Genomic DNA, 14,566 nt, shown 5'->3' with positions numbered 1-14,566 from the left:
TGTTTTTGGGAGAGGGGGTTGAGTTGTGGATGTGATTGAAACCAGGTGAACACATGATGGGATTTGGTCTGGGGAAGGATATTGAATAATGTCTTATCCAGTTTTGTTAACGGGCAAACCATCATGTTTAGCAGTGTCTAGTTGTTGGGGAAGTAATTTCCCCTGGCAGATAGGCGTAGAGTGGATCATAGATGATAGATCAAGATTCTTGCCCAAAGAGCTTTTAGGCAAAGAGGACTTTGCCTGACCTCGTTGGTTAACAATAGGGTAGGTGTGGGGAGTGAGATGTGAGTTGAACATGTCTTAGGCTGCAGCTGTCATGTTGAATCTGTGGCTGGGAAGATGGAGTCTGGTCCTAGCAGATTCTTGGCAGACTTTAACAGTGCTTGGCTTTGGCATAAGCTTAGTCTATAGAGGAATGCTACTGGGGAGACAGTATGTCAATCTATGTAGCAGGGTTCTGCCATACATAACATCCCCTATGCGGCAGAATCTCTGCCACCACTGTGTTTCCTGGGGGACACACATTTCAGCGGGGCACCAGAGGTCCTGCCGAAATGTGTCCTCTGTGGGGCCACAGAAAGCTGCAGAACATAAAGCTCTGCAGTCCTGCACTGCTGGCGGCCCAGCATGCAGCCACCATGCAAAATCTGCCTATGAGGGGAAAAATCCAGCTACAGTTAAACATTTCAAAATTTCCTTTATTTCAATAGCAAAGTGCAGCACACACTTCTGTTTAAATGCAATGGAGCATAAAAGCATTTAGTTGTCATTTAATTGGACCCTAGAAATGTTCTTTATACTTTCCACATGATTTTTTATTCACGTTTTTAAATTGACATTATTGTCCCAGATGCTGAACTTCTGTTTTTATTTAAAAATTGACAAGGAAAGAATCTCATAACAGTCAACTCAGAGTACTAGGAACAAATCTTAGCACCAGTACCCTCAACATTTCATGCCATTAAAAAGTACTTTCTAATTTTGAATGGAAAGACTTTTCTCTTTATATTAACAAGCAATTTCTTCTCAGTGAAGGGCACTCAGTTCAGCTATGAAGTGGATATAACCAGGATTAATCAGCCTGACAACAGTTCAAAACCCATTTGCTGATTGAGATGGCATGATGGTTAACAGCGATCCTTTGACAAATTTGGTGCAGTAGAGAGCTCTGCTCTCAATATCAGGGCATACTCACCATTTTTTCTATGGTGTCTGGTTGATGAAATACATGAGTGAAGCAGTCAGTATATAAATAGACTCGGTAGTCCACACACAGAATGATTAATTCATACATTCTTGTTCATCAGATAGAGAGAGATAAGCCAATGTATACAACTCGCTTTGCACATTACTGATTTGTTTACTGCATTTAGATACTGCCATCCTGTTTGTGCACGGAAAATAGTTTACAATTCAGAATGGTTACCTATAATGCAACATAAATAATTCAAGGGGGGGAAGTGGAGGGGAGGAAGAGCACTCAGGAATCAAAAACTTACATATGCTAATACTGAGAAGCAATGTGATTTAGTGGTTAGAGCCAGCATCATGTAGCAGTTAAGATTTGGGAGACCTAGGTTCAGATCTTCACCCACCAAAGGAAACTTCCTGGGTGACCCTGAGCCTGTGATACTCTGACTAATTGACCTCACAGGGTTGTCGTAAGGATGAAATGGAGCAGAGGAGAGTGACATATCACCATGGGAGGAGGGATGAGAAAGGGTGAAGTGGTTAGGAGGGGTAGTTTCTAATATTGTGAGCCAGGTTTGATTCCCCACTCCTCCACATCCAGCCAGCTGGGTGACCTTGGGCCAGTCACAATCCTGTTTGAGATGATCTCACAGAGAAGTTCCATCACAGCTCTCCCAGCCCCACCTACCTCACAGGGTGACTCTTGTGAGGAGAAGCAGGGTATGTGATTATAAGCTGCTTTGAGATTCCTTCTAGTAATGAAAGGCGGATTATAAAACCAACTCTTCTTTTAAATGTTAACAGGCTACTGGATTAGGTAAACGATGACGCTCAGTGAACAACCTTGGGTCAGTCTCTTACTGTCTCTGAGCCCGCCTTACCTAACAGCGTTATTGCAGGGCAATATGTTGGAAGGGGGAATTGTGTAGACTGTCTGGGAAGAGGGGTGGGATGAAAATGTATGGTTTATATAAAACTGGGTTGCACTGCAGGAGACACTTCTAGCAACAGCTGAATCAGGGGGCCTTTTGTCTCATTCCTCCCTTTGTGGCTGTCTGATGCAAAGGCTGCTGAAGGAGGCACTTCTGGAAATGGATGACCTGGGTCAATTTATTTTCATAAACATAATTCTTTATCATCAGTGCACAGTTGAGGAAAGGATGAAACATGGTTGTTAGCCAAGAGTGCCCTTTTGGCCTTGAGACTTGCCACTAAATGTCAGACATGTTTTTGCAGGGAATCTTGTCCTGAAGATTTACAAATGAACAAGTAAATGTCAGGACTGAAATGAAAGAATGATGAAATATAGGCATTTTAGAAAGCACTTTAGTCATGATCTTATCTATTCTAACATCAAAGTTAGTTCCATTAGAGTCAACAAACTGGATTTCATTTTATTGTTGTTGTCGTTATTATTATTATGAATTGTCACAGTCAAACGTTTTACTGGTAGACGGTATTCTGCAATTCGAGATTTATCCAAGTTCTTGGGAATTGCAGATTTTGCAGGATTCTTACTGTTCCAAGCAACACTGTCTTCTGGAGCTGAACTGGTGTTATTTGCTCAATGCACAGAATGTCCAGTTGTTTGGTGTTTTTTTTTAGACTTCTAGGCACTGCTCCAAGGGCACCAATGACAACGGGCACAATAAGGCAAAGGCAGAATGGTAATCTTCTCCCAGAGGCGCTTTAACTCTATTTGTAGGTTTTGGTATTTCATCTTCTTCAGTTCTTTCTTTTCTGTTCTGTTGTCTCCTGGGATTGCAGTGTCAATAATCCAAACCCTATTTCTTCCCTCCCCCTATAATTGTGATATTGGGGGTGTTATGCTCTAGGTGTTATCTGTTTGTAATAGGAAGTCTTAGAGATGATTTGTTTCATCATTCTCCACAATCTTGTCTGGTTTATGCTCCCATGACTTTCTGGCTGATGCTAAGCCACATACTCCTTGCAAAGATTCTAATAAAACATAGCTGCAACTCATGGCATCCTTTATAGTAAGTTTGAGCAATTTTACTGCAGACACTAACCACGTGATCAACTGTTTCATCCTTTGACTCTTAAAGTTGACATTTGCTGTCATCACTGGTCTTCTGAATTTTAGCTTTCATACTTTTCATGTTGAATGCCTGCTCCTATCCATTTAGAATGAGTTCATTTTGGAATCACTTCCAGGTATTCCCATTGTCATATCGATGTCATTGTCTATGTCTTTCAAATATTGTTCATGGAAGTGCCTTTGTTTCTGATTGTCAAAATGAGTTTTGATTTAAATCTTTTAATAATCTTCTTTGGTTTCTATAATAATTTGAAATAAGTCTGACTTGTGCACTTTAACTACAAGCTTCTCTTTGATTTTCTTAATGAAGTCATTTAGTGCTCATTTTTCTTCATCCGCTTTATTATCTGTAACCACTCCACGGGAGCAGAATAAATAAAACAGTAAGGGCTGGGGGGGCACTGTCCAATTGGCCCCTGGCCCCAGACTGACAAGCAGAGGGCCCAGTCGGGAGGCAATTTGTGCGGCTGTCGATTGGCCCCTTGCCTCCAGACTGACGAGTCGGCGCAAAGTGCCTCCCCACCTGCCCATCCCCCCTTTGGCCAACAGCTGCCATTATGCGGCTGGCCGCCACCGAGGCATGTAGGTGGCCGCCCAACCTACCCTACCGTGCCACCCTTGCCCACGAGGGTTCTTTGGGCTGGGCACTGAGAGGACTGCCTGCCTCTACGCCACCAACACCAGTATTGATGTCCTGCCCCATGGGGACATTTCCCCCCCGATGAACACCAATCAATGACCACCGCCCACTACCCATGGGGAGTCTGACGCGCCACGAACAGCATGCAGCTGCCCCGCCCATGGCACCGCGAGCACGCTCCCAGCCCCCAGGATGGACCTGCCAGGAGGAATCCCTGCCTCCATGCCACCAACAACAGCTCCAACGTCCCGCCTGGTGGGGACATCGCCCCCCCAGGAAGACACTGGCCAACAACCGCCACCCGCCACTCATGGGGAGCCTGACGCAGAGGAGCATGCACCCCCTCACTCCTCCCACCCGCCGAGCCACGGACCTGCTCCATACCCACTAGCCGCCGCCACCGCACAAGAACCCCCAGCCGGTTACGCCCCCCCACACCATGCCCATGCCGAGGCCAGCCTGCAAGGCCGCTATGCATGGAAAGATAGGATGCGAACTACATGAGCCCGGGGGGGGACCACAGGGGAGCTCTCCCCCACCCCGCGAACTGCTGACACCACCTCTGCGACCCACCTTAATCCGCCGCCATGGGAAACACTGTAGCGCCGCTGCCTCTCGCCTCCTTTCCCTGCCATGAACCTGGCCCAGGGCCTGGGACAGGGCTTACCCCCAGGGGGAAGGCAAGGGACCCTGCACCTGTATTTTAATTACAACGGGCTTAATTTCTAGTTATTATTATGTAAAGTTAAGATTAAAAAATAATTTATCCTTATTCTCCTGAAATTATAAGAATTACTAGTAAAGATCAACTATAGAAATATGCAAGGGTCAAAAAGGAACAATGCATTTCTTAGTTATTTATTATTTATTACATTTAATATTCTTCATAGAACTCAATAAGAAAAGAAACTAATGTTATAAAAAGAGGTATAAATTTACAGGGCATAATAGCATGCCCTGAAATGTAGTTGGGTATTTCGGTGATGACTTTGTGGGTGAAACCTATTAGAACTCCCATACTCCTCTGATTACAATAACATTCATAGACTTTAACATAAATGATAATACAATAAAATGATTAAGAAGGACATAAGCTGTTCTTTGTAGTCATATTTCTGTATGAGTTGGTTCAAGACCTTATAGGCTGCCTGGTTTTAAAATAATATTACTACTCATTACTATAAAATATTATAAATTTTATCATAATGAAAGCTTAGGGATAGTCTCACGTTTATTTTTGAAAGGTGTTGTACAGATTCATGAAAAGAATCAAGCTATTATAATAGTAATCCATATTTAAATGTATTATGCAGTCCAGCATTTAGGTGCTGTATTATTTTTCTGGACAAGAAAATATTTCAAATGCATCCCTTAGCAATGGATTGTAAATTCCCTCCCGACATGAGGAGAAAGTCACATCTGCTAAAGCCTGATCATATAGTAATTTCTACCAGGTTCCTCTTCATGCTGCAGACCCCCTACCACATCTAGAACTGAGGTCCCCTCAATCTGCAGGAGCAGCTTTTCAGGAGACTTAATGGCTTCAATGAGATGAGAATAGTGGCCAAGATAAAATCTGCAGGTGAAAGTCAACACAGCTTTAGGAATTAAACCAAAAGGCTGGTAGCTCCTCTGTGCTTTCTTTAAGAGCAACAAAGGACCATGTACATTAATTTAATTTAATATGCACATTTATTTAATTGATTGTAAATCAGCATATTAATCAATTTAAAACTATCAATTGACATTTATTTGGAATTCTTTGCTGTCAGCTCCACTGTCCATGGAATCTGGAATTCTATTCTTTTTAGTCTTAGTACAGCATAGATCAATTATACATGGCGGCCACCACATTGGGCTGCCACCAGTTTCTCATGGTGGGGCAGTGTGCCCTGCCACTTCCCGATTATGCATGGGGGACAAAATTCCACAGCACACACAGTCCACCTTGGAAGGTTCCACCTTGTCTGCGGTGGTGGAAGCAGCAGGGGGGGTGAGGGGTGTGGGGGTCCCACCGCAGGATGGTGGGAGTAGAAACGCCCTGTTTAGCTCTGCAGCAGTGTGAAGCCAAATGGGGCATTTTGTATCCCTGTGGGTACACCATAGTTGAGGAGGAGAAGCTGGGTCTCTAAGGCCTGGCTCTTCCCATATGCATTGGCCTGGCCTGGTCAGGCCTCTGATGGCCACTGCAGCAATAAACAGAATGCAGAAAAAATAGTGTTTCCTTGCTGTGGGCCATCAGAAGCCCAAAAGTGGGCCATGTTCAAGAGGGTGCCTGGACGGCACCAGTGTCATGCATAAGCAGGGATTAGCCTTGTTGTCATGTAGGTGCCAGGCCACCCTTCCCTGCCTGTGCATAATCGGTCATTGTATGTCTGCTGCTCTTACACAAACCACAGTAATCAAGAACACAAACGGTGAGGTTTATTTAAGTTTTTTGTTGCGTGAGGGAGAAACAACATTTTAAACTAAGGCTGTCCTTAGATATAACTCACAGATGTCAACAAGCCTGGAGAAAAATGTTCTATCCCTTTAATAAAAAAAGGCTTAATATATGAAAATAGACAGCTAAAGATTTTCATGGCAGGTCAGTTAAATAACATCTTCCTCTAAATCAGGGGTAGTCAACCTGTGGTCCTCCAGATGTTCCTGGACTACAATTCCCATGAGCCCCTGCCTGCAAACACTGGCAGGGGCTCATGGGAACTGTAGTCCATGGACATCTGGAGGACCACAGGTTGACTACCCCTGCTCTAAATGATATGTCATTAAGCCTCAGTTAAAGAAGCAGGACATTTTTTTTCTTTCTAGGCCAGGCTTTCTCAACCAGAGTTTCATGCAACCCTGGGGTTTCTTTACAGCCCTAAAAACGTTTCCTGAATGGGTGGAAGTTAATTAATGTTTTATATTTTTTTAAATTTGTTAAACATTCATTAGATGATATAACTACATCTGGTCATGACAACCTGCCTCCCCAATGGACAATAATGGGCCTGGAAGAAAAGGGATCGAACCTTGGTGGGTATGTACAAAGGGGTGTGTGCACAGCTATGCTTCCCAACCATATTCTGCATGATTGTGCCACTTCTGGGGTTTCTCGAAGCCGGAAGAATGTTTCAGGGGATTCTCAATGGTAAATAAATTGAGAAAGTCTGCTCTAGGCTGTGGGCAATCCAACATATATTTGGGTGACAGAAGCTGCAATAAGAACCCTTTCCTGAGAGTAAGCCCCATTGACTAAAATGGGGCATTTCTAGGAGACCTGCTTATGATTGCTTCCTAAGTTACTAGGCAGTAATGCAGTTGTGGGATTCCTGGCCTGAGAACAAACCTGAGGACTGCAGCATTAAAACTGCCTGGCACCCCACTTAAGTGATCCTATTGCTCAGTGCAATTATGAAATCTACATTTCCAGCAAACATAGGACTGGCTGCACCTTGTACCACCCAGCCAATGAGAGAATGGGAAGGGATAAGCAGGGAGAGGAAAGTGGAAAGGGAGTCTTCAGGGGAGTCTTCAGGGGAAAAAATTAGGCAGCTTCAAGTTATACATAGAAATAGCAAGGAGCTCAGGAAGGTTCAGGGAAGATGTCCTTGCAAGAACGTGCTCTGATAAAGGAGGTGCTCAGGAGTCTCTCTTTGTTTAGTTTATACCTTTCCAAATCTTAAAGAAAATTCTGACCTGTGTGATAAGGTCAAGTGCTAAGAACAGCCATAGAAAACGCATGGTCTCTTGAGTAAGAAGCACCTGCTATTTAGTCATGGGTCACAAGTCTATTCCCTCCAGCTATAGGTAGATATGATGTTGAACTTCTTATCCCTGCTCTTTAACTGGAAATCCCTAGTGAAAATCAAATGTTCGCTTCATTAATTTCATGCTATTTTCTGTTCCTTGTGCTGAATTCCCCCCATAAATTGTATGCATTTGTCAACACGATTTGTGCCTCAATAAATCAGGATTATGCATGATGTGTACAGGAAGTATAAAAATTGTACATGTGTACACAATACAAACAATTCTCTAAAACCCAATAGCAAAAAGCAGAAACTGTAGGCAAAAGTATAAATGAAAATCACACTGAACAAAATCAGGAACCTCTGCTGATCCTTGCAGAATGCCTGGTCAAAGCACTTCCAGTGATTTAGTACTAGGAAACCACAGTAAGAGAATACGGAATACCTCATTTCCAAGCAAGAAATCCAGTGCCTGCACCATTATCTTCCTTGCCCACTTAGCAAAGGGAGAGGGGGAGAGATACATCTAACCATATACTTTTTGCTCCTGAGGATCAAAGGCTTTCCAATTGATGGGAGTGTAATTCAGGACCAAGACGAATATAAATGCTCTGGCATCTTTATGGTGTATTTATGGAAGATTTCTTGCTGCCTGAAGAATTTCATCTTTGTTTTGAAAGCCTGAGATGGATTGTTAGCAAGAGGATTCGATGCTTTGTTGTTCATCTTCCAGTCAGACGAATATTTCCCCCCCCCGAATCATTTTCAGTTCTTGGAGATGCCATGTCCTTAGCCACAATACTGATTGCAACACTTCTTTTCTCTTACAAATATGTAATGAACAACATGTACTTGGTGGGGGAAAATACAGTCCAGAGCACCTCCAAGGAGAACTGGGGGCTTCCTGATTTGTATTCTCTAAGAGTATAATCCCAGAAAGGTCTACTCAGAATTCTAATTGGGTCTATTCAATGGGCCTAACTTAGTGTTGTGTTCTTGATGCTAGGCACCAGAATAAGGAAGCAGTGTAGTTTGAAACAGGAGCACAGTTAAATAACGGAGACACTTTCTGTGTGAAGCTGTAAGAACGACTTCCTTTTCCTCTGTTCTTGCTCACTCTAAAGCCCTCTTCAAAGATTGCCATGGACACACGTTCAACCTGCATGTATGTGTGTACACCTGTTAACGAAGCAATGGTTCACTTTACAAATGAAACCAGAGACTAGTATCTGGCTAGTTTCACACAGCCAGCCATAGATGTGTTGAATGTAATATGAGAATGACTCAGTCTAAAGAAAATTCAGGTTTATGCTGTACATGGATTATACATGAGTTCACTATAACTTGTGAGAAGGGATTAAGTCTAGCAGTGGACTAGGACAGTTTAAAACACTGGCCTGGATTTAAGTAACAGACAGAATCATAGTTAGAAGGGGCCTTGCTTAATGCAGGATTGGACTCACAGGGTGCCAGGCCATGCAGCCGCCTGGTTTCTGGCTTAGGGCAGGTCACCCTGATCCTTCCTGCTCCTGCATGGGGGAGCATTTGGCCCTCTGCACCCCATCTACCCTAGATTTGTGCTACCACATGAGGCAGATGGGGCAGCATGGGTTCACCATGCTGCGGGGCAGACCATTTTTTTAATTTTTAAGAATGCCCCAGGTGCCTCCACCATGCTGCATGGCAAAACTGTCTGGAGTATTTCTTTTTATTTTTAGGAACATTGTACTATGGGTGAGGTGGGGGCCCAACATATGTCCCGATGAGGCCTGTGGCAAGAAAGGGAGCACAGATATATCCGTATTCCCTTGCTGTGGGCCGACTTAGTGCCTCAGTCATGCCAGGCCTGGGACAACACTAGACCAGTGCCAACATCATCTGGAAGTGGGAATTAGCCCTATTACTGGATGAGTACTGGGCTGGGCTGAATTCTGGGTGTGGAAACAACCAGGGAAGTGTTTTTAGGATTGTAATGTAGATTGTAATTTCTGTGATTATAGCATTCTAGTAAGGTGGCCTTTGGCCCTGCTTCTCCCTCATCTGGTTGGAGGAACAGTAGGAACAAAATGGAGGAAAATTAATGTCCTGCTAATGCTATGACATCACTTCCAGTGTTAATCTGGAAATTATGGCACTGCATCCTGGTCTGACCGGGATCTAAATTATTTTGGCTTCAACTCTTTATCTTGCCCATATATATTTCTGGCCTCATCTAAGTCCTTTACTTTTCTCCTTTTTCTTTTATTTATAAAAATATTTGCAGTCTATTCTCCATCTACTACAAGTTACATAGACTTTTTCAGGAATGCTGTGGCTTAGAATAGTCCCTAAGATCCAGATAATCAGTTACTAGACTATGTCGTATTTCTTGATCTATTTTGTCTGCTTCCTCATCTGTCCCTAGAATGCCATAAACAGTACTCTGGCCCTACTTAGATTTTCCTTGTGTCACTGAAGAATCCTGGACAGAATGAAGAGCTCACTCATTATCTCTGAGGACCTAATCACATGTAACAAAGTCCTTTTGTCTCCTAGGTGTCCTGGATCCTGATGACAGACTTGCTCTGGAAGTTGACCTTGGCCCAAATTAGAGATCAACTGGGTAACTGAATAGACATCTTCAGTTGGGTAGGTGTGTTGGTCTGAAGTAGCGCACCCAGGAAGATCTGACCCCCTTTGAAAACATCTCTGGTGGCTTATGTCATCCCCTATATCTACCCCGGAGGTAGGGGGTGCTCTTTTAATTGGTTTCGTCGCGAGCATCTTGGGGTTTAATCTATGTGATGTAATTTATAAATTTTTAGGGGTAGTTTTATTGGGGGTTTTATGTATTTTTTTCTGTAACCTGCCACGAGCCTTCGGGGAGTGGCGGGATAAAAATCTAACAAATAAATAAAATAAATAAATAACAAAATATGAGTTCAATAGCACCTTTAAGACCAACAAAGTTTTATTCAAAGCGTGAGCTTTTGAGTGCATGCACTCTTGTTGTCTGAGGAAGAGTGCATGCACTCAGAAGCTCATGCTTTGAATAAATTTTTGTTTGTCTTATAGGTGCTATTGAAGTCTTATTTTGTTGAATAGACATCTGTCATCTCTCTATCACTGCTACAGAGTTTTTAAAAATGGGCTCATAATGTGAATTTTTGCAGCCTGTAGTACACCTTTTTAAAGCAAATCGTTTCATACAATCATAGAGTTGGAAGGGGCCATACAGTTCATCTAGTCCAACCTCCTGCTCAATACAGGATCAGCCTAAAGCATCCATGTTAAATATCTGTCCAGCCACTGCTTGAAGACCACCAGTGAGGGGGAGATCACCACCTCCTTAGGCAGCTGATTCCACTGCTGAACTATTCTGACTGTGAAAATATTTTTTTCTGATATCTCACTGGTACCATTTTACACCCTAATCTCACATGTTCATTTTATTTGCAATTAAAAAGGAGATGTGTTTGACACTTATATACTGCTTTTGTGACTATTCGGTAGATGTTCATTAGATTAGGCAGCCATAGCTCATAGCTCCTGACAGTACGTCATACAAAACCCTCTGTTTTAGTCTTCATGAAACCATTCTGATTCTGAAACTGAACTGGGCTGTTTGAAAATGTCATTGGAAAGAGCTGAGTAGATTATGAAGGCAGACAACAGCAACTAAGAGCTGAGAGCTACTGGAACAAATTGGATCCCATTTTCTTGGGATCAAAGTGGGCCTACAATAATTTAAAATAAGCAAACAATTTAATAAAATAAAAGAATGCTGGAAAATTACTCTAAAAAGCTTATCGGGTTGTTATATATATATCTGGAAAGACATTCTGCTTTGTTCCTTGTTGATATACAACGTTTTTTCAATATTTTGGTTGTACTATTAGCAAAAAGATTTAAAAAAATAGATCTAACCTCATAGCTCATTTACAGGGGGGAAAAAAGAAAGCTAATTTGAGAATACAAAATATCTTGGTGCATGAGTCCCAAAGTATATGCGTTAGCAATATTAGCTATTTTGTACATTCTAACATAATCCCACCCACACAATTTGCAGCTCACACCTTGGTAAACATTTTTAGAACCATTTTGGGGAGTTTAAAAAAATCTCAAAATCAAAATATTTTCATGTAACATCCACTCTGGTTGCTATGGAACCAAATGCACTCCCCAAAACTTTTGCTGAATGGTATTCAGGCTCTTTTAAATATGTGAGAGGATTAAATTTTTGTGCTTTCAGGAACTGCCTACTGCTAACTTAGATCTCCTTTTTGAGTTTGTTTCTAAGAATGACACCCTTGAAGCATTACATTAGCATTGCTGGAGTGGCTTTTCTGTGGGTTCATCGTGATGTGTTTCTGTAATGTTGAAAAACCTACAACAAACAGTGTGGGCAGAGCCAATTACATGGGTCCTTACCATGAAATCATTGGCTCAGTTCCAATGCAGTAATGATTTTATGGTTAGGAGCAGTACTATCAGCCTGAATTAGTCAGTTACAAGCCTTTAGCAGAGCAATCCTAAACAAGTTACTCCGAATCACATTCAGGTCTATTTAATGGTGCTTACTTCAAGTGAATTGTACTTAGGATTGCACTGTAAAATGCTGTGACAGGGCCATGTACCAACCCCCCCCAAAAGAGATTCCCATGGAACTAGCTTAAATGATACCATTCCATCTCCGAATCCCATACATTTAAATCATCATCATCATTATCACTATCATCTTTATTAATTGGTTGGGCCAGGGTGGGTCACAACACATCTATTATGCTGTTCAATTGGGATAGGAACTCATTTTCACGCATTAAATCAATGGTCACTTTAAAACATCCTTCTGTAGACAAATGCAATAATTCTTAAGACTGATTCAGAATGGTCCAGAACTGTCTAGAACGCAGAAGCTCAAGTCCATACCAGGGCTCAGTGGAGTACACATATTATATCAGTGTTCTCCCTACTGCACTGGCTCCAGATTGAAGACCTAATCAAATTGAAGGTTGTGCTTGACTGCTGTGTTTAATGTGGTTGACCACAAGTTGTTGGTCTACTAGACACAGGGGGTGGCAATGGGAGAGGAATCATCATGCCCCTATCAACTCACTTGTGGGGACCCACAGGGAGTGGTCCTGTCCCCATGTTGTTTAACAGCTTTATGCGCCCTCTTGCACAGCTGCTCCAGGCTGGGTTGTCACCAATGTATGGATGACACTCAGATCTATCTCCTCACAGATGGCCGGCCGGTCACCCCCCCCCAGATACATTTGCCAGATGTTTGGAAGCCATGGCTAGATGGCTCCAAGCCATGGCTCCAAGAAAGAGGGGTTGGGCAGGAAGGTGGCAAGTCAGGAAGCACACCTACCTATGTTAGCTAGGGTTCAGCTTAACATCTTCTCCTCAGCAAGGAATTTGGGTATGATTCTGGACTCTTCCCTGTCTATGGATGTCCAGGTCGCGGGGATGGCTCATACAGCATTTTATCTATGCCAGGTTAAGCTACTAGTGCCCTACCTGTCCCTGGACTGCTTGGTCACAGTAATCCATGCATCTATATTGGATTTCTGTAACACACTCTATGCTATATTGGATTTCTGTAACTCACTCTATGCTGGCCTGCCCTTGTCCTTGATCCGGAAACTCCAGCTGGTATAGAATGCATATTCAGCTGGTGCTGAGGCAGCTGCATTGGTTGCCAGTTCTGGCCTGGATCAGGTTCAAGGTTTTGGTACTGACCTTTAAGGCCATTTGCAGCTTGGACCCAACCTGAGGGACCACTTGTCTCCTTATCCTCCCCACAGAACTCTTTGCTCTGTGGGTACTAAACTTTTGGAAGTTCCCAGCCCTATGGAAGCACACCTGGCCTTGACCAGGGCCAGGTCTTTCTCAATCCTGGCCCTGACTTGGTGGAATGAGCTCCTGGGATATCTGAGGGCCCTGATGGTGTTCACAGTTCCACAGGGCCTGTAAAATGGAGCTCTTCTGCCAGGTCCTGGGTGGAGCTAAAATCAATGAGGTCCTTCCTCAAGCTGGGCATTTACATCTTTGCACCCACCCCAGGTTAGTTTGCTTGGGAGATTTTAGCTGCCCATATTGGAGGGTTTGTTGGGGGTTTTATCGGGGGGGGGGGTTATTGATGTATGATGTTTTTATTATTGTAAGCTGCCATGAGTTTCTGGAGAGTGGCAGGATATAAATCCAAAAATAAAAACAAACATTTAACGCCCTTAGTGGTCTGGGACCCCTGTATCCATGGGAACACCAAAGAACAGATCAAAAGACCAGAATTTGTTTGAGATCCCCAAAGTGAGACTGGCTTTGACTAGGACCAGGGCTTTTTTGGGCCTGGTCACAGGCTGGTGGGATGCTCTTCCCGGGGAGATCAGGGCCCTGAATAGTCACATGGCCAGAGTTTCTAGGGAACAGTGGGGTATAAATATAAAAATAAATAAAATTAATTTCTCCTGGTTGACATCTGTTTTAGGGTCCTTTTGGGCCTGGCAGAATATTGCTTGTCCTACTTAAATTGATATTAGATAAAGGGGTATTTATGGCTTTCTAACTATAAACTGCCCCTCAATGACAGAAGGGGTCAGACTGCTAATATGCTAATATACTCTTGTGCCAAGGCTCCTTTCCTGCAACATTGCAGACTGGTCTTCTAAATCATATGATAAAGCTTTTTCAAAATATCTAGACCAATTTGACATAATTATGCTGCAGGAAACTTGGGTGGCAGAAAACTTTGATACACCAAACTGCACCACATTTTGGCCTGTGCTTTTCCTAGCTTTAAAAGTGAGAACCCTCTGGTGGTTTGGGTATACTTATTGCCACAGCTTTAAATGTTGTGACTGAGGAGATATAATGGAAGAATGAGCGGGTGGTCGCAGAGTTCCTGTGTTTCCCTGATTGCTCAGTAGTATGTCTTAACTCTAGAGCCTCTTGTGG

General features: G+C 43.0%; 1 long non-coding RNA gene across 2 annotated transcripts in view; it reads left to right on the top strand.

Annotated features, from left to right (window-relative positions):
* Positions 1 to 1,857: 1,857 nt before the first annotated feature.
* Positions 1,858 to 14,566, top strand: part of LOC143835762 (uncharacterized) — a 31,223-nt gene continuing 18,514 nt past the window's right edge. Inside the window, exons 1-3 of one of the 2 annotated variants that reach the window (XR_013230345.1) lie at positions 1,858 to 1,914; positions 6,831 to 6,911; positions 10,163 to 10,255. This is a non-coding gene — a long non-coding RNA (uncharacterized LOC143835762). The remainder of the gene's footprint in view (positions 1,915 to 6,830; positions 6,912 to 10,162; positions 10,256 to 14,566) is intronic. The other variant, XR_013230343.1, reaches the window with a different exon arrangement.

This window comes from Paroedura picta, chromosome 1 (assembly GCF_049243985.1).
Source record: "Paroedura picta isolate Pp20150507F chromosome 1, Ppicta_v3.0, whole genome shotgun sequence".
In the NCBI taxonomy this organism is placed as follows: domain Eukaryota; kingdom Metazoa; phylum Chordata; class Lepidosauria; order Squamata; family Gekkonidae; genus Paroedura; species Paroedura picta.
This window is presented reverse-complemented; position numbering and strand designations above follow the sequence as displayed.